This window comes from Puma concolor, chromosome A2, assembly GCF_028749965.1.
Source record: "Puma concolor isolate L17-30 chromosome A2, mPumCon1.1.hap2, whole genome shotgun sequence".
Classification (NCBI taxonomy): Eukaryota; Metazoa; Chordata; class Mammalia; order Carnivora; family Felidae; genus Puma; species Puma concolor.
The window spans coordinates 81,329,226-81,350,048 of NC_141668.1; positions in this window are offsets into that span (position 1 = coordinate 81,329,226).

Here is a 20,823-nt window from a genome sequence, read left to right on the forward strand (position 1 = left end):
AAGGGAGGGTAAGATAGATGCTTCATTTGACTCAGAGACAGCAAGTAAGCACTGACTATTATGTAAACCAGTGGTCAGTTTCAAGGACATCAAATTTAGAGAGAACTTAACCAGTAACAACAGTCTAATAGTAACCAAGTATAGAAATGTGTTAAGCATACTATGTGGCACCATGTATAAAAGTGAATAATATTTAATAATTTGTTTGCATACATGCAAAATATTTCTGGAAAGCTACACAGGAATTGATCATGAATAATCTCTTGGCAGGGAACCAATTGGTTAGGAATAGGGTAAGAATGAAGAATTTTCAATATCTATTTTTTTGTTAGCCTTCAATTTTGGCTAATAAAGCTACCCACAGCTGTAAACCTAGAATCACTCCACCCACAGTGTTTTTTCTGTCTGCCACTGCAAATAATCTTGAAAGCAGAGGATTGGATTGTGGTTTGTTGAATGCCATGTGGAAAGCATTTTCCTCACTGCCTATCAGATTGAGTGTGAGCTTAAGTTCACCTTTTCAAAAATCTTTATATCATTAATAGATTGTCCACCATCACACTTTGCACACAGAGATGCCCATAAATTGTACACACAATTCTAACATTTTATGTTGGTAAGAGAAGCAAACCAACAAACTATGTGAGATCAAACCAGACTCTAACTACTGTTATATTTCTAGAATCCTGCTTTATATTTTGTTGAGTATTTGAAAGAAGAGCAACAAATAACTGCTCTTCAAAAGTTGTAAATAACTTCTAAAATATCAAAATGTATACTATCTTCACATAGGTCATGGATTTATGACTCTGAGTGCTTCATATTTAGTACATTTTCCTCAATTATTCCACACAGCCCTGAAAAGAAGCTCCCACATATGAGTGTTATTTTTATCATTTTAATTTCCTGATCCTCAACCTATAATTTCAGAATAGATCTCCTTACTCTAGGCTAATTACTAATTATTTTAGTAAAAATATGAGACTTCTTGACATGACTCTTTTTGCATATTCAGATCATTCATTTGCTTCAATAACAGTGTTTATCCTACTTTAAAAGAATTTCAGACCCAGGACTCACCAAATAAGTGCTGTGTACTGCTGTAAGTGCCTTCTTTTGCATTTTTAGCTCAATAAATTGAATTGCATAAATTGTTTTTAGTGACTTATCAGTATAAATCTAGAGCGATTCAAATTCAGGATTATGCATTTCACATGTCAACTATAGCATTCTAATACTGGGTTTTAATTTCCTGTAAATATTTTTATTTTAAAAGGAAACTATAATTTTCAGGAGTAATATCAAATGCCTTTGGCACTGAACTTCATTTGAAACACTATATTTTGTGGAATGATGATATAACATATTTAACAAATTCTCTTACTAGATTTGTTTTTAATTTTTTCTAGCAAAAGAACAAATAGCTTGCAAATTCCACTCTGATGCTTCTCAATGCACTAAAACCCCACCACCTGAAAATAATCCAGCACAAGGTCACACCTTACAATGGAAACATTTAAGTGTCTCTTTGGCAGGAAAGAAATGCTATCTTTAATGTACTTCTCTATATACTGTGTCAACCTCATAGTTAAATTATACTGTGGACTCAAACCAAGCTCTACTCATGGTTGCACCTCTTATCCCTTTATTAACCTTTAGGTTTTTATGATCTGTTAGGCATAGATAAACATCTGTTGAACAGACCAAAATCATACCTAGCCACCTGTCTAACTATTTCAAAGGCTACCAATAAAAATACTGGGAGTGTATAAACAGTGACTGGCTTCACGTTGAGATGAACATATTTTCTATGCACCACAATTCTCATGACCCTGTTTTCAGCAACTCACACGGTAGACACCTGTGGCTAGTTGGTTCTAGATTTGGGTGAAGCATAACATCTCGAGCTCAAAGTATGTTGCATCCTTTAATAGGAGGAGGGTGCAAATTAACCTTGGGAATATAACCAAACATGTAAAAATACACTTGCACCCACGTGGAAATTTAATTTGGATTAACTTTTCTGGATCAAGATGATATTAGAATAGAAGAATATCAAAATTGTTAAAAGCAGGGGTGCCTTCGTGGCTCGGTCGGTTGGGCATCTGACTTCGGCTCAGGGCATGATCTCATGGTTCATCGGTTCGAGCCCCACGTCCGGCTACATGTTGACAGCTCAGAGCCTGGATCCTCCTTCGGATTCCGTGTCTCCCTCTCTCTCTGGCCCTCCTCACTTACACTCTGTGTCTCAAAAACAACTAACCATTAAAAAAAATTTTTTTAATTGTTAAAAGCAATTTATTTATTTTAATTATTTTTTACCTTTTTATTAATTTTTGAGAGACAGAGGGAGACAGAGTATGAGCAGGGCAGGGGCAGAGAGAGAAGAAGACACAGAATCTGAAGTAGGCTCCAGGCTCTGAGCTGTCAGCACAGAGCCCGTCAGAGGGTGCTTGAACTGATGAACCTAGATATCGTGACCTGAGTCGATGTTGTATGCCACCAAGGTGTCCCTAAAAGCAACTTAAAGTATTTAAAAATACCTTTAATTTGTTCCATTTATTTCAAAGTCTTGTGTAAAAGGAGTTTATTAGTAGAAGCTGGACATGTTATCATTTAAGTATTTTTTCATTAAAATTTTCTATTTTTTTCTTAAAGACTGTACCTCAACGATTTAAGTTATGTTAGCAATAAGCAATTCACTCAATAATCTGGGATGAATTGAAGACAACAGAGGTACCAGAAGTTCACCCTTAACTAGAAAGAATCGGAATGTCTATCAAATAGTTCATCGAAATAAGAAATAAAGCTATAGCTTAGAGTCATTTTTTTTTCACAAGGCAAGCTACTAGATTTAGAAACAGTTATAAGCAAGAATATAAACTCATCATATAATTGATGAGTCACATTATTATAAAATAGAGACAAACAGTATTTATTTATTTTTTAATTTTTTTCAACGTTTTTTATTTATTTTTGGGACAGAGAGAGACAGAGCATGAACGGGGGAGGGGCAGAGAGAGAGGGAGACACAGAATCGGAAACAGGCTCCAGGCTCCGAACCATCAGCCCAGAGCCTGACGCGGGGCTCGAACTCACGGACCGCGAGATCATGACCTGGCTGAAGCCGGACGCCTAACCGACTGCGCCACCCAGGCGCCCCAGACAAACAGTATTTAAATCACACCAGGAAACTGAATTGAGTTATACTTACAGAAAATATGAACTGAGAGCTAGAAGGTAAGCTTGGGATTGTATTGTAGTTGGGAAAGATGTAGTCTGAATAGCCTCTGTTAATCTTTTGGCAACCTTATAAGGGGGACCAAAAAAAAAAAAGACATTAGGGAATCATTTTGAATAGGGGCAAGGGAAATAGAAATAGAAGTGGCACTGCCCATTGTTACTATAAATGTTCTTTTATTCAGGTCTTAATAGATCATTCTTCAGGCAGTATTCTTTGTAGGCTATGAAGTTTAGCAATCAGAAAAAAATACAAATTTCATGACATGCCATTGCCTCTAGTTTTATGCTATGTTAATAATCAATGATAGAAATTTAATTTGAAAATGCACTTTGTGATTGATAGAGAAATACCTCTTTCCATTTCTTCCTTTTTAAAAATTTTTTTCACTTGGAGAAAGAATGCCAATGGAAATTCTACTAAAGTAGATTTGTTATTAGTTTTCAATGATATTTGATATATGTTTAGTTTTCAAGTGTCTGAAGAATCTGAGTAGATTTTGAGTATGGCTGCAGTAACCAGGAAAGTATTTGTTCAATGAGCACACTACAAACCATTTTTCGTATTTTTAATTTACAGGGCTTTTTTGTGTTCTATTTTTTCCATGATTCAAGAGAAATCAAGAAGTTGTTTCACAGGACCTATTTGATGCTTATGAAAACTGGCCATGAACAATTTAACACTCATCACATTGTGTATATTTACAGTAAAATTAACATCAGATTTGTAGCTAAAGATAACCTACTTATTGCCCAAAGGTATCTAAAGAATATACGATTTCTCTTACATTGAATGTCATATGTCTTTGGCAGATTAAATTTTATTTCATTATTTTTAAGATGATACTAAAGAGAACAGTAACTTAGTAAACGGTTTTAAAATAAGATGGAAGCAAAAAATATATAAGCTGCTGTACATCCTTTTTGGCTCTTACATCTTTCTCTAAAAAACATGATATATATATAATATACCTTAATATATATTATATAATATATATAATATATACCTTAATATATATTATATAATATATATAATATATTATAATATATAAATATAATATATAAATATATAATTATAATATATATAAATATATATATAAATATATATTTAACCTGTATTCCATTATAGGTAAAAGACATATGGACACATATGGACACAGATTTCTTCATGATTCTTTTCAGCTTACCTGGGTGTTCTCTAGCAGTATGATTAAAATATCAGCAAGGAAGACAATTATGTTGTCAAGGAATCAGCAGTGAACATGAGATTTGTTACTGCTTCATTACTTCCATAATTCTTGGTGGCCAGTCGTTTAATACAGGTGTTTGTGGTTATCAATCACTGAGAGAATCTCTAGCTTTTCTCTTCTTTCAAACAACTTTCACTGACTTGTTGAGGCAAGGAGTGCGTTTGCCTCCAGCAATTGGTTTAAGAGCACTTGTAATTCAGAGAGGAACATTTCATGTTGTTGTCGTTAAAATATCACAATTATAACTTTCTGCCAAATTTATGGATAGAGAGAGGAACCAACTTACGGGCTCCTGGTTGAAATTACTGGTGTCAGGAGCAAATGGAGCAGGTAATTTTGCAGTTATCAGCATTCTCAGGAAGGTTAATTTCCATTCTTGTTTACCCCTACATTTGAAATTTGAAGCTACTGGGCTACTGATGACAACTATTATACAAGCTGGAATGTGAACAGCTTGTGTAACTAGCATTTCCTCAGACCACACTAAGCGGAGGATTCAATAGTGTCACAATAATAATGAAAAAAAAAAAAAGTTCAACTCCAAGTGTAAAACTGTGAGAATTACAGGTTCCTTCAGATCCCTCCCAGCTATTTGAAGCATTTCCTGTTAGGAAGGGGTTTCAGAATACTCCTGAGAATAACTCCTTGGGATTTCGTAAGAGATATAGTTGCACTTTAAGTGTGTTTCTCCCCTGCTGAAACTAGATACAAGCCCATGTTTCCTACATTGGGAAAAAAATTGTTTTTAATATTTTAAATTTTTTTTTTTGAGAGAGAGAGAGAAAGAGAGAGAGTGGGGGAGGGGCAAAGAGAGAGAGAGAGAGAGAGAGAGGGAGACACAGAATCTGAAGTAGGTTCCAGGCTCTGAGCTGTCAGCACAGAGCCCAATGTGGGGCTCGCACCCACAAACCGTGAGATCATGACCTGAGCCCAAGTCAGACGCTTAACCGACTCAGCCACCCAGGTGCCCTATTTTGAAATTTTTAATTGTGTTAAATATATCATAAAATCTACCATTTCAACCATGTTTAGGTGTGCAGTTCAGTGACATTAAATACATTCATAGTGTTGCACAAACATTACCACCATCCATTTCTGAAACTTTTCAACATTCCAAGCTGATACTCTGTCCCCATTAAACAATAACTCCATGTTCCTTCTGCCCCTCAACCCCTGAAAAGCACCCTTCTGCTTTCTGTCTCTATGAATTGGACTATTTTAGATACCTCATATAAATAGATTCATGCTATGTTTATCTTGTTGGATCTGGCTATTTCACTTAGCATAATGTCTTCGAAGTTCATCTATCTTGTTACATATATCAGAATTTCATCCCTTTTTAATGCTGTATCATATTTCCTTGTATGTATAACCACATTTTGTTGATCCATTCATCCGTCAGTGGACATTTGGGTTGTTTCCACCACTTGGCTACTTTGTGAATAATGCTGTTCTGAACACTGGTATACAAATATCTGTTTAAGTCCCTGCTTTCAATTCTTCTGGGTAGCTACCCAGACATGAAGGTGCTGGATCAGGTTGTAATGTTATATTTAACTCTTTGAGGAAATAGCATAGTGTTTTCTAGAGTGGTTGTACCATGTTACCTTCCTACCAGCCATGGACAAGGCTTCTAGTTTCTCCACATCCTCATCAATACTTGGTACTTTCTGATTTTTAATTATAGTTATACTAATAGTATGAAGTGGTATACCATTGTGGTTTTGATTTGTGTTTTCCTAATGATTAGTGAGGCATTTTTTTCACATGCTTTTCAGTTTTCTGTTATTTTAAGCTCATGTTATCACATCTAAATTTAGAATAGTTCTATGCTAGTGCACAATAATGTATGCTATGTAGAAAAAGCAGTAGATTTATCCTTTGAACTGAGGACCGAGATGAAAGTTCCTGGTTCTTAAGTTAAAATTCATTTGTAACAAGTTCCAGGAATCTTTTTAGGCATGTAGTCCTACCCTAATGTTACGGAAATTGGTACCTTGAAGAAGGTGTAACCATAAAAATCTAATGTCTGGTGCAAAGTCTTAGTGGTCCAGTGACACAGGGCACACAAAACTAAAAACTGTCCTAGATTGGAAAACTGGAGATTCATCATATGCAAAGGCAAAGTTTTATAAGATTGTTTCCCGGGGCACCTGGGTGGCTCAGTCGGTTATGTGTCAGACTTCAGCTTAGGTCATGATCTCATGGTTGTGAGTTCTAGCCCCGCATCAGAGGCTCTCTGCTGTCAGCATGAAGCCTGCTTCGGATCCTCTCTCCCCTCTCTCTCTGCCCCTCTCCCTCTCCGGTGCATGTGCTCTCTCTCTCTCTCTCTCTCTCCCTCTCTCAAAAATAAACATTAAAAAAAAATGATTGGTTCCTGTAATAGCGGGAATAGAACTAGCATATTTTGAGCCTATTGAGAATAAGTCTATGTGAATTGGCAAACACCTTGATCTTGGACTTCCCAGCCTCCAAAATTGTGAGAAATAAATTTCTCTTGTTTAAGCCACCCAGTCTATGTTACTCTGTTAGGGTAGCTTGAGCCAACACAAACCTCCCTCTATGAGCAGATTTCCATGCATAAAAAATATCTAATGGAATATTTAACTATTAATCTTCAAAATATGTCAGCCTTATACTATAGGAAGATGATTTATGCCTTTCCAGTACCTGTCTTCAATGCTAGCATTCCTCCTCAATCCCAAATATAACATTGAGGGAATATTCTCACTTCTCTCTAGTGTTATAGAAGGGCAGCTATATTTTTGCCTTTTAGCAGTACCTTCACCATTTTATAGCCTAATGAAATAACTATAAACTAAATTAGAATACTTTACCTAAGTACAGATTTTTAAATGTAAGCATATTAACTATTAGTAGTACGTATTATTGCCATACAGAAATAAAATATTTCGGGCCATTCAATCTGCTTTCACACCCTCAACAACTTGAAAAGCAGATTTCATAACTCAGTGTGCTTAATTCTAAATTTATAGACAAATTCAGTATAGAAGCTTAAGTGATATTTTAAATTCTTAATAATATATTATTTCTCTTTCTACGTAGACATACAGGGAGAGGATGGGAATTATATTCAAATCAGGAAGAAAATAAAAATAACTTCCTTAAAAGGAGAGAGGGCATTTTCCCACCTCTTTTCTATTTTAAAACTCAAACCAGTGGAAGATTCGTAATTATAGACTGTAAACATTGTTAGCAAATCCAACTGACAAATGTGAGACCACACAGCTAGAGAAGATAGTTTGTTTCAAGGGTTATCACAGTTGTCATTGGTTGTTTCATTGCCATGTACACAGTGTCAATTTGGTGAAGGCTGTATTGAATACCACTGGATAAGAATGACATCAATAGCTGGGTAAGCACAAACACTTGCAAACTGAGAATAAAATATCCTTCCAATCATTTTTAAGGAAAATCTTGCACATGGTGTGTTTTAAATTCCAGGACCAATAGAACAGTTTAACAGGGGATATACATCTCTAGACATATTCCAATGAGAAAAAAAATATATGGATTTGATGACATGTTACAGATAACAGATTTATCTCTCAATATATTTCAGTGAACTATTTTAGAATATCTCAAAGCATATGACTTTTCAGAAAATAAAAAAATACATTAAATAATAAGAAACTATAATACTATAAACATTTTGTCTTTTGTTGATATATTTCTTCTCTAGTTACAGATTTCCAAGTCTTCTTACCGTAACATGGGTTTTTAGCACAAAATTTCAGTGACCTTTATGATAGCTTACTTACCTGAGATTTCACTATATCCCAGGGGAGAACAAGAAAGTAATATATAAGTAGCTTCTCAGTAATAGAAAATATTCTCTCTCTCTCTCTCTCCTTCTTTTTTTTTTTTTTTTCCATTACTGACATGTGTGCTCTACTTAGTGAAATCAGACCCAAATGTAGTGTCCTTCTTTGGAGCAAAAAGTACCTTGTACTTAGCACTCTATTACCAGTGTAGAAATTCACATCCACTTTGCCTGATGAAAGCATTTGAGGAAAGAATCTTTAAGTTATCCAAATAAGTGCCTTTTCTTTTCTTTTCCTTTCTTTTTTTTAAAAAATAGCAACCATCCACTCATATGAGTTGTGCTTGGCCTGGGGTGGGGGGGAGGGGGAGGACACAGAATAGAATATTTGTTTGTTTGTTTATATTTTTAAAAATTTCCATCCTCCCTTTCTTTTCTGGAGGTGCCAAGCATTGGGCCTCCTCAGTCAACCCAGGCTACCCACCCCAGAAGCTGAGAATAGGACATTTAGATACCCCCCCCCCCCGCAAAAAGTAAAAACAAATGAGAGTTAAAACAAGATTTCATGGACTTTAATTCCCACAGTATTGAGCAAGCTTTGAATTTAATCAAAATTATAAAACAGTCTATGTAAATGTCTTGGTCACTGAGAAAGGAGAGATAAGATTTAATTTAAGGTATAGAGAATCAATTTAGTTGAATACAGTTTGAGAAAGACTGGACTTCATTCAAATCAATTTTCTCTGGGCTAAAATAAAAACACCCTTTCTCTTATGGTCTATTATGCAAAATTCTTTGACTTTTATATCTATTGTGAGACTATTTTTGAGATAAGTAGGTGCAAAAACAATATCATTGAATCTATTTAGTGTAACAAAAACAACTATAGAAATTCTAGAAGAAAAAAGCTATTCAGATACAAATTAGTTTGTAAGAAAACATCAAAAGAAGGACATTCAATTCATTCTGTTGAATACATTTTAAGTCTCTATAATAATTAATAAACTAACCAACAGCTTTTTAGAAAGAATTATAAATGAAATCTATTAACTTTTTATTCTGAAGTCACATATAAATATTTGAGACAGTCCATCTTGCCAGCAAACCCAAGTTAATTCTTAAAGTAGTATATGTAATATTCTTGTGCATTTATGACAGTGTCAGAATCTCTCTACAATATAATATCTTTAGTTACCAGAAAATCATTAGATTTTGAATTCTTTTATCTCCCTTAGTAATAAGGGTTTACTTAGACTTTCCACTTATCCACTTAGTAAATAACATTTTTTTCTTTTTATGCTTAGATTGGACTGAAAGTTATAGTTATGTGGGAGATGATGTTAAACATAGAGAGTTCCAGGGTTGCCTGAGTGACTCAGTCGGTTAAGCATCTGACTCTTGATTTCAGTTCAGGTCATGACCTTATGCTAGTCAGATCTAGTAAGATCAGGACCTGAGGGCCTCACCCTGGGCATGGAGACTGCTTGGGATTTCCTCTCTCCCTCTCCCTATGCCCCTTTCTCCCACTCTCTCTCTCTCTCTCTCAAAAAAAAAAAAATATATATATATATATAAATAAGTAAATAAATAAGTAAAAAAATAGAGTTCCACATAAATAAATTTTTTTTGTAATATCTGAAAATAACCTCTACCTTTCTATTTACATGACAATATAAAGGGAAAAGATAATATGTATATACATACATATATTTTATATAAACATATACATATATTTCATATATAATATGTAATATAGAAATAAATTTATATAATATATAATATATATTTTAGTATGTAAATAAAATATATATTATATATGCATAATCTTTATGCAATCATTTACTGGTCACTTTCAGATAAAGCAAAGATTTTAATTGAAATCCTTAGACACTTGCCTAAATAGTTGTTTATTCACCCATTTCTTCATAAAATGTTTGAGATCTTACTTTGTGCTAAGCCATGTGATAGTAACTATAGAAATTCACAGCCACTTTCCACTTTTTTTTTTGGTATATATGTATGAATGTATGTATTTAGATTCCTTATATAGGGAAGAAATTGCCTCTTTATGATGGGTCGCAAGTAAATTTTTCCTTAGTTTATCATGTGCATTTGCTTAGGTATGTTTTTGACTTACATATGGTTAGTTGAATTATCAAGTATTTGATTTATATTTAATTGAATTTGCCAATTATAATTTATCAAATATGGATTCTATTTTAGCTGTAGGAGAGATATATTTTTGAAAATTTGAATAAAGGGTACATCTAAAAAAGTTAATGTAAGATCTTAGATACATCATTTTATGAGTCTCTAAGGAAGATGACCATTTATGCCATAGAAGACACATAAAACAAACAAAAACAGAAACAAACATAGCTTTTTGAATTTGTGACCCATAGAAGTGAAGAAGAAAAAAAACTAGGACAAGGAAACATGGACTTGTAAAATGATTCGTTATTTTTATACCAGAAGCATCAGTCTTCTATAGTAACCTAAGGCCAGAAATATGTTTCTCAGTATCTAAGCATAGGCATTTTAAAAAGGGATAAGACTAATCTTTACCTGTCAATTGTAAAAAGACTAGGTTTTTATGAATAAGGAGAGTATGGTGTCTAGTCACTCACTTTCGTGGAACACATAGAAAGCCTGTTCTTGAATATGATTTGCCACAGTAAAGCAGTTTTGAACCTGAAATCTGTTACAGGAATCACAGCTTTGCCTGACTCTGCCTCCAGCTTCATCAGAGGTCCAGGTGCTGAGCATTCTTCCCAGTATACACTGGTTGACAAGAGGAAGATAACCAGAACTTTTGTAGAAGTCAAAAATATGGTCTCTAGCCAAGAAAACAGAGCAACGTCCATGTGAGTGACAACCCAAGACACCAGGGTTGGGTAGTCAAAATGAGCAGTCACCATTGGAGTGTTCTACAGTGACAGATAATGTTTGCTTTTTATTAGTGATGTGTGTGTGTGTGTGTGTGTGTGTGTGTGTGTGTGTGTGTGTGTACGCACACTTGTGCATAGGGGTTAGAGATGCTCATGTGTTTCAATAAGGAGGAATACATCATTTTTATCTGAAGGTTTGCTAAAAATAGGACACTTGTATAAGCACATTTTTGTTCCTGACAGTAGCTCGCTTTGCTCTATTCAGTGCACATTCCTACTATTCATTAGGAAGCCATAAATAGATCAGTTTATATAAAGAATAACGCAAAGTTATTTTACTTCAAACATCTTTAAAAAATATTTACTTTAAACGTCTCACTAGGCTTGTCATAGTGTTGAAGGTGTTTGAAGATCCAGTGTTAATATAGAAAAGATTCTGTGCCAGTTATGCCATTAAGATATTCAAGACCCTGTGTTATAATATAGTTGGCGAGCGGAGAGCCTGGGGAATTTGGAAAAATCATTTTGGTAACCAAACATTTACGATTTTAAATGGAGAAGCTACAGATTGTTTAATGTCAAGAACTGCAAGACAGAACATCTGAGCAAGATCAGGCATATTATTATTGAATTCCACCCTTAATTCATATTATTAAACTCTTCAGATCACTTTAATCTTATAAATCATTAAATCACTTCCAGTCCATCCCTGAATGCCCTCTCCAAACATTTCTAAACACACTTATTGCTCCCTAGCTATCATTTGCATGCTTTTGAGAAATGTAATGTCGGTTCTTCTTGGATCCAATATGTCCATATTGTTGATATTTAGAGGAAAAGATGAAAAGTAACAAGAAAAATATCTGTGTAATAAATCCTTTGATATTCTGATAATTTCCCATGTATGAAAAAAGTCACATGCTCAGGTTACCACACATTTAAGAGCTAAAGTACAGTATTATGGGTAGGTTTGAAATTCGGATATAGAACTTCATCTTAATTTGATTGAACATCTTATTAAAATAGAATAAACACATTTTATATACAAAGCAGTACATATATTATTTGCCTCCAAGATTTAGATATGAGGTCTGCTGCACAGCCCTTGACTTTATTATTAAAGCATAACATTGGACTATTACTGAAAAAATAATGTCTATGCACATTGTGAACATTTTAATCAATCATTTTTTACCAAAACAGTAGGGGTCACAGTTAAGAAAATATATTATTGGTATCTTTTTTTTTTTTTTTTTTTACTAGTACCGGTAACCACTTTAAAATGAAACAATTAGAGTAAAATAATTTGGGGGTTAATGTTATTTGACCACAATTCAGCAAGCCAAAAAATTACTTATGTTACATTCTCTTTTCCTCACACATTTGTGATGATCCGTTAGAAAGATAATGTAAGTCAAAGTGTGGTTTACATATTTATACATCTTACTGGATATTTTGAGTTCATAATGGCTAAAAAATTCATTATAGATAGTTTATTTTATTTTTAACGTTTATTTACTTTTGAGACAGAGAGGGACAGAGCATGAATGGGAGAGGGTCAGAGAGAGGGAGATACAGAATCTGAAACAGGCTCCAGGCTCTGAGCTGTCAGCACAGAGCCCGACGCGGGGCTCGAACTCATGGACCGCGAGATCATGACCTGAGCCAAAGTTGGCTGCTTAACCAACTGAGCCACCCAGGTGCCCCTCATTATACATAGTTTAAACATATTTGCCATAGAAACTAAAGAGGATATGTGTGCTCTGTTTCTAGGAAAGAGAAGAGATCATTGAGGTAGACTTGGGAGTATCCTTTTAAATATGACTGTATGACTGTCACTGGATGACTATGTAGTGACTTGATAAAATGGGCTAAGGGCAAGTCTTTGAGGTAATATCTCTAATTGTGGGGTCAATGCCCTGTAATTGAAGTGAGTCTATTTTTTCTTCTAGTAATAATCTGTTCACTCTTGGGGTAGTATAAAAAAATAACTATTGGACATTATTGTAACTATATTCAGTTCAGTAATCTCTTTGTCAAAGACATCACAGCTCAAAAAGACATTTGTGGCCATTCTGTCAAATGAATGGTGAGACTAAATGATGAAATATAAAGCTTTCATTTATCTGAAGCACTCGAATTATCACTGTGATTCTTATTTTTATTTTTTTATTAAAACATGTTTTTTTAATGTTTATTTAGTTTTGAGAGAGAGAGAGAGAGAGAGAGAGAGAGAGAGAGAGAGAGACAGTGTGAGCTGGGGAGGGGCAGAGAGAGAGGGAGACAGAATCTGAAGCAGGCTCCAGGCTCTGAGATGTCAGTACAGAGCCCAATGTGGGGCTCCAACCCACAAACTGTGAGATCATGACCTGAGCTGGAGTTGGACACCTAACTGACAGAGCTACCCAGGCACCCCGAGTGATTCTTATTAAAAAAAAAAAAAAAGAGTTTGCTTAAAACCCACTGTATGTTAAATTTAAAAGATACAGTGTTGTTATATGAGAATATTATTTCTGCCTAAAAGAACAACTACACATAGTCTTTGAAAGATCAAGTTGTACCTGTGGGCAATACTCTCAAGGCAGGAAGTCAATAGTGTCTTTCCTCCATTTTGGCCACAAAATGGCATTTTCCCAGCATCAGCAAATGATTTAACCATAAGTCTTATTATAGGGGAAAATGCGGTTAAAACTCATGTTTTAAGGGGCTATGGTTGTTAGGGACAAACATAAACCCCAGAAATTACTGCATATTAGTATCTCAAATTCTTATTCTAGAGTAGCTATTGCTCTAGGAGAAATTTGAGGGCGCTTGGTCAACAAACCCACTAGTGCTCTGAATGGACTTGTACTTCTTTATTCTTAAACTGGATATTTAAATTCATAGTGTTCTGCCAGAATCTGTTGTGCTAGCAATATACAGAGAATGGGGTGACTAAATATTTGTACTGGCTGTTACGAGACTATAAAACAAGTGGATAGAATCTTGGTATTGACAGAATTTCCATTTTAATAGAGGAGAATGTTGTGTTCTGAGTAAATATAACAAAGTTCTATCAAACCATAGAGTCAGGAGTAATTTATTTTAATTAGGATTGCAGAGAACTTCACAGAGAAAGTGACATTTGAGCTGACCTTGGAGAATCAATAGAATTTGATAGATGGCGGTGGGTGGCAAATGGGGGAAAACATTCTGAGAAGAAGAAAAAGTACAAGAAAAATCCATGAGATACAGCAGGATGAGCCAGCTATCTGTATGAATTTGAAATTGTGGCAACACTTTGTTATATTTTTTTGAGTGATATATACCATAATTTATCTTTATGGATTAAAAACTAAAATTTGATAGTTTGTCACTTAATAAAGTAATACTCTAGTATGATAATTAAGATAGTTTTGGTTTAAAATTAATTTCACATATTATCTATTATTGAACAGCCTGGTGTCATTCTTTGTTTTATAAAAAGATATTGGAGAAGCTTGAATGCTCAAAATTAGCTTTTTTTTCCTAGTATATTTGACCTTTATTAGAAGTCTTTCACAATTTTATTTAATATTAAATTTCTACTTTTCTGCGATGTTTTTCTGTTTATATTATCAGGAGAAGCAAATTGGCTAATATGGAGTAACAGAAAAAAGAATATAATTAGCTTCTAAAATACACATAGTTTGATTCCTGTATGCTAAAACGAGTGGTAATGATCAAAGTCTGATTTTGAAAATACAATGGTAGCAAATAGTTTATATATGAAGAGAAAAAGCAGTTTGGCCTGTTTGATGTCACGTTTACTCTTTGGTTGATGAGATCATTGAAGGTGGATGAAAATCTACTGATGAAAGCGGATAGGGCCATGTGTAAAATGCTGATGCCTATTCTTATTAGTGTCAACAAATTGTGAGGACTGTGTCCAAGAGCCATGGGAATGACTGAGAGGCTGACCATTCAATTCATGACAATATCACACGAGAATATGGAAAGATTGAGTAAACAACATTAACTGCCTATATGAATATTAAGAACACGGTACTGGTAAAGAAGTGAAATTATTTGGCCAGCTCAAGAGTAAATTCTTAGAAATGGTAAACTAAACATGATCTAATGAAGCACTTTTGTCTTACTTTTTATATAACATGTTAAACTGAAATTAACACATTTGCTATGTCTACTGACATGTGATAGAGTTGGAAATGACAAATATTTGGTCATGCTAAACCCTTAGTACCTTGTCGAAGATTTTGAGAATCACACTAATATTTCTGGACACTTAATGTTTCTGGAGCTTCAAAACTGAGCCATAATCAATTAGAAAGAAGCAATTTGGTTGGTTTAAAATTTAGTTCATGTGCATGGGTTATTTTACTCAGTCTCTCAAATATGTAAATGTTGTTCTTAATATAATACCTTTTCTTGTGGACATAACCTTATTAGAATACTAATCTGGATTAATACAATTTAATTTCCTATAATTAATGTTTATTTCAACTGGGAGTTTTCTTAAGGGCAAGGTAATGTGTAAACTTAATATTCACAATCATTGTCACTTTGTGGTACCTGCTTTTGTGAAACTATCTATATTTTGGACACCCTTGCTTTTCTCTATCTTATAACAAATAGTTACTGTAGAGTAATAAAAAATAATTGTCTTCAAGGCATTACAATGTTATAGTCATTAAAAAGAGTTACTTAAGAAAACAAAGTGATATTTGAACATTCTTCTTTCCTTTGTTCTTTAAGTTCTGTCACAAAGTAAATGAGAGGGTGGGAAATACAATTGCAATCTAGACACTTTTCAACACTTTTGTGATTAAGAACTTTACTGACAGTTTATTGACTTGCACTTGATGAGTTGTTTTCTCATGTGAATGATATAAAGTCATGTGTCTGATATGCATGGGAGATGTGGAATGAGAATAGATTGACTTAGGTAGTAGTTGGAGGAGATAACATAAAAAATGAGAAATGAATAAAGATACGAGTACAGGTAAAACAGAGTGAGTAAAAGTGAAGGGATGAGGTATAATGCAGCTATTTTTTTTCTCCATCCATTTTTTAAAGTGTATTTATTTTTTAGAGAGAGAGAGAGAGAGCACATGTGTACACATGAGCAGGGGAGGAGCAGAGAGAGAAGGGGACAAAGGATCTGACAAAGCAGTCTCTGTGATGACAGTAGACAGCCCCATGTGGGGCTCAAACTCACAAACCATGAACTCATCACCTGAGCTGAAGTTGGATGCTTAATGAACTGAGCAACCCAGGTGCCCCTCTCCATATTATTCATAAGGTAGCTTGATCTTCTAGACTATAATTTTAGCATTATAACATTTTTATACCTTTAAAGCAACTTCTAATCCATCTTTTCAACTTTAGGCACTACAAAAATACAATATGAATTTTATCAAAGCTCCCAAACTTCCTGGTTTTAAAATGGGAAGGGTAAATATTTTTTTTTTTAACTTTTTTTCATGTTTATTCATTTTTGAGAGAAAGAGAGACAGAGTGTGAGCAGGGGAGGGGCACAGAGACAGAGAGACACACACAGACTCCGAAGCAGGCTCCAGGCTCTAAGCAGTTAGCACAGAGCCCGACACAGGGCTTGAACTCATGAACCATGAGATCATGACCTGAGTCGACCTGAGTTGGATGCTTAACTGACTAAGCCACCCAGGCGCCCCAGGAAGGGTAAACATTCTTAATCAGGGATCCCTGATCTTTGTGAGGGTAATTTATATAGAGTAGGTTATTACTTTCATATATGAAGTTGTTTAACTCAAATTGTTTTGAGTAGAGCAGGGGAGGTATGGTGGGGACAAGATCTAGAGCCTAGCAGGAGCCCTCCCAAATGATGGGATTCAGGTACAATGCAATTGGTAAGACATCACTGAGTACAAGTTTACCTAACAGTGCCTCAAAGCCTCTTCCAACTCTTAAGATTTTGTGACAATTTGGGAATTTCTTTTTTTTTTTATTTTTATTTTTTTTTCAACGTTTATTTATTTGTGGGACAGAGAGAGACAGAGCATGAACGGGGAAGGGGCAGAGAGAGAGGGAGACACAGAATCGGAAACAGGCTCCAGGCTCCGAGCCATCAGCCCAGAGCCTGACGCGGGGCTCGAACTCCCGGACCGCGAGATCGTGACCTGGCTGAAGTCAGACGCTTAACCGACTGCGCCACCCAGGCGCCCCAATTTAGGAATTTCTAAATGAGCTATTTGGTTTGGAATGGGCAGAAAACAAATAAAAATAAACAGAAAACATTTACTTGGATTCAAAATAAATATGCACTGAATACAGCATTTTATAACAAATATAACTATATTCAAGATGTTGCTACTCTTCCTAATTCAATCTCGGGTCAGAGGAAAGGGATATCAGAAGTTACTAAGTTTGATTTAGATAATTATTAAAGATAAACTTAATTTTTGTTTTGCATTTTATATAATTTACTGTCTTTTTCCACTTCAAGAAACAGTTCAGAGGTTTTCATCATGAAGTTCATAACCCCAAATGCTCAATAAATATTTAAAGAGAACTAGCTAATGCTAAATAATAAAGTTCTTCTGGTTATAAAACTAGCAGTTTGGCTTCCAAACTCAACTATCAAATGTATTTTAGGTATTTACAATCTATCAAATTGTTTATGAGTATCTGCAAAATAAGCATGACTGAAAAAAAAAAAAAAAGAAAGTATCTTTGAAAGAGTCTGGAAAGAACCTTTAAGACTAGGAAAATAAAATCTTATAATGTACTCCAGAGAAATTTTTAATCTGTGTTAGGATATATTGGGCTCTGAGATTGGTTTCATTTGAGAAATAAATTTACTGTATAAAAATTTATAAAACATTCTATATATTTTGCACTTAAAATTTCACATGTAGCCAGCTAACATGACTTTTATTCTGTTAACACTTAAGTTCTATACAGACTTTTTTTAGTTTTCTAATATATGTACTGGCAGTTTTGCCTTTATTTTTTTCTCTGGGTTTTAAGGTGAATTTTAGAACTAGATGAAGAAAATAAACAGGCTAAAATTCTCAACTCAAATTCCGAAGACTTTTCAACTTAAGATGAAATTAAAGTAGATTGTATATAGAGAAAAGGGAGTTGAAATGTATGTGGCAAAATTAGAAATTTTGGGGTTCTGGGGCACCTGCGTGACTCAGTCAATTAAGCGTCCAACTTCGGCTCAGGTCATGATCTCACTATTCATGAGTCCGAGCCCTGCATAGGGCTGGCTACTATCAGCACAGAGCCCACTTTGTATCCTCTGTCCTCCTCTCTCTCTCTTCCACCCCATAACCCCGATCGCCCTTTCTCTCTCAAAAATAAATTTCAAAAAATTTCAAAAAAATTTTTTTTGACGTTCCAACTTTAGAGATCATATGGCTGATACTCTTTTGGATTAGCTCATTTGCTATGAGTAGCTATGATTTTTGGAATTATGTAAATTACTTAAAGGTATGAAAAGGTACTTCGTAGAGAATCAAAAACAGGGAAAACACAGTCAAGTTAAACATTACTGCACCATATCAGTCAACCTGGAAAAGCCTATTTAATGCCTTCAAGAGATAGGAGTCAGGCAGACACTATGTATTGAAGTTTGGTTTCTGAGGATGACAGGCTCAGCTGGGTGATTCCCACTTTGGATTTGTCATACCATTAAGTAGTAGTTAGATGGAGACTGAGGCTAGTGATCTCACCTCTGTGGAACCTGAGCTGGCATGGCTGCAATTCCTGGGGTCTCTCTCTAGAGGAAGTAACATGTATTTTGTGCTGGTCTGTGACTTTTTTTTTTTTTTAATTTTTAATGTTTATTTTTTTTTTCAACATTTTTTATTTATTTTTGGGACAGAGAGAGACAGAGCATGAACAGGGGAGGGGCAGAGAGAGAGGGAGACACAGAATCGGAAACAGGCTCCAGGCTCCGAGCCATCAGCCCAGAGCCTGATGCGGGGCTGGAACTCACCAACCGCGAGATCGTGACCTGGCTGAAGTCGGATGCTTAACCGACTGCGCCACCCAGGCGCCCCTTAATGTTTATTTTTGAGAGACACAAAGTGTGAGTTGGGGGGCAGGCGCGTAGAGAGAGAGGGGGACACAGAATCTGAAGCAGGCTCCAGGCTCTGAGCTGTCAGCACAGAGCCTGATGCAGGACACGAACTCACAGATCGTGAGATCATGACCTGAGCTGAAGTCGGCTGCTTAACTGACGGAGCCACCCAGCCGCCCCTGGCTCTGTGACTTTTAATCAAACAGGCAATGTCTTTTCCAATATCATTCCATTAAATCTTTGAGCTTCCTATAAATAGTATTGGAGTTTACTACATGAAACAAAAGTCACAACCAAACAGTGTCTTCAGAAAGGTTACTCTATCTTGGGCCTTATGTTAGGCTCTGGTGGAATATTTCCCTTAAAATCATTAGAACCCCTATTATTTAACAACAACAAAAAAATTCAGTAAGATATGTCCTTAAGACCTTCAAGGTCTTATGAACAGCAGAATATTTCTATGAGGCCACACCTTTGATCTTTTTCTAAAAAAAATATTATTCTTGTTTTTGAGAGGAAGAGCACATGAGTGGGGAAAGGGTGGAGAGAGAGAAAAGGGGACAGAGGATCTGAAGCAGGCTCTGTGCTGACAGCAGAGAGCCCAATGTGGGGCACAAACTCACGACTGTGAGGTCATGACCTGAGCTGGAGCCAGACGCTTAAACCAACTGAGCCACTGAGGAACCCCCACACCTTTAATCTTAGCGAAGGACTTAAGTGCCTCATTTAGGATTTTTTATCTTTGCTCATCTCTTACTTTGAGAATATTTTACCGGGGATAAGAAAGATTTTTTCTGAACCTAGCAACCCTTGGGGTGTGTGTGTGTGTGTGTGTGTATGCTCTAATTGATGTTTAAAATGGGACTACCTTTTCTTGAATGCATCTTTCTCTTTCATATTATGAATGCCTAGAAGAAACAAGGTAGAACTTTCAATATTAAGTGCTGCAGTCTCCTTAATTATCCACAAGATCATTAAAACCCCTTTCTGTTTTTCACATTCCCACAGATAAGTTTCTGCAACACTTCTGTCAGGATATAATAGGTGTCTTTTCTTCACGGTCCCTCAAATCCTCATCAACCATCTCCTTGAGTCCCTTTCAGTTTATAATAACCATTCCTTCAACGTCCTTCCAGATTTTGCCCATAGCCTGGTATGAAAGCTAATGTCACATATTTTATTTTTTTCATGCAACTACTCCACATCTAGAAACCAAATTCTGTTCCAGTATTTATTGCTGCATCATAAATTGCTCCAACATTTAATAGCATACAATGACAACCATTAAATTTTGATAAAAATTCTGTGGGTTAGGAGTTCAGGCAGGCCACAGCAGGGATGGCTCATCTGTGGGGCCTTAACTAGAGTAGGTCAATGGCTGGAGATGGCTAGGACAGTATAAATAGGGTGGTAAGTTTACAGCTCCCCCCACCCACCCCGCTTTGAGATCTGTTGGGGTTGGACTATCCAAGATGATTCCTCTACTCACATGTCTGGCAGCTGGGCTGGGATGACTATTTTCCAAATGGCCTCCTTACCTGGTCAGCCTAAGTATTCTCATAGCATGGTGGTCTCAGTTTGTTAGATTTTTTACATGGCTATTGTGATAAGTGA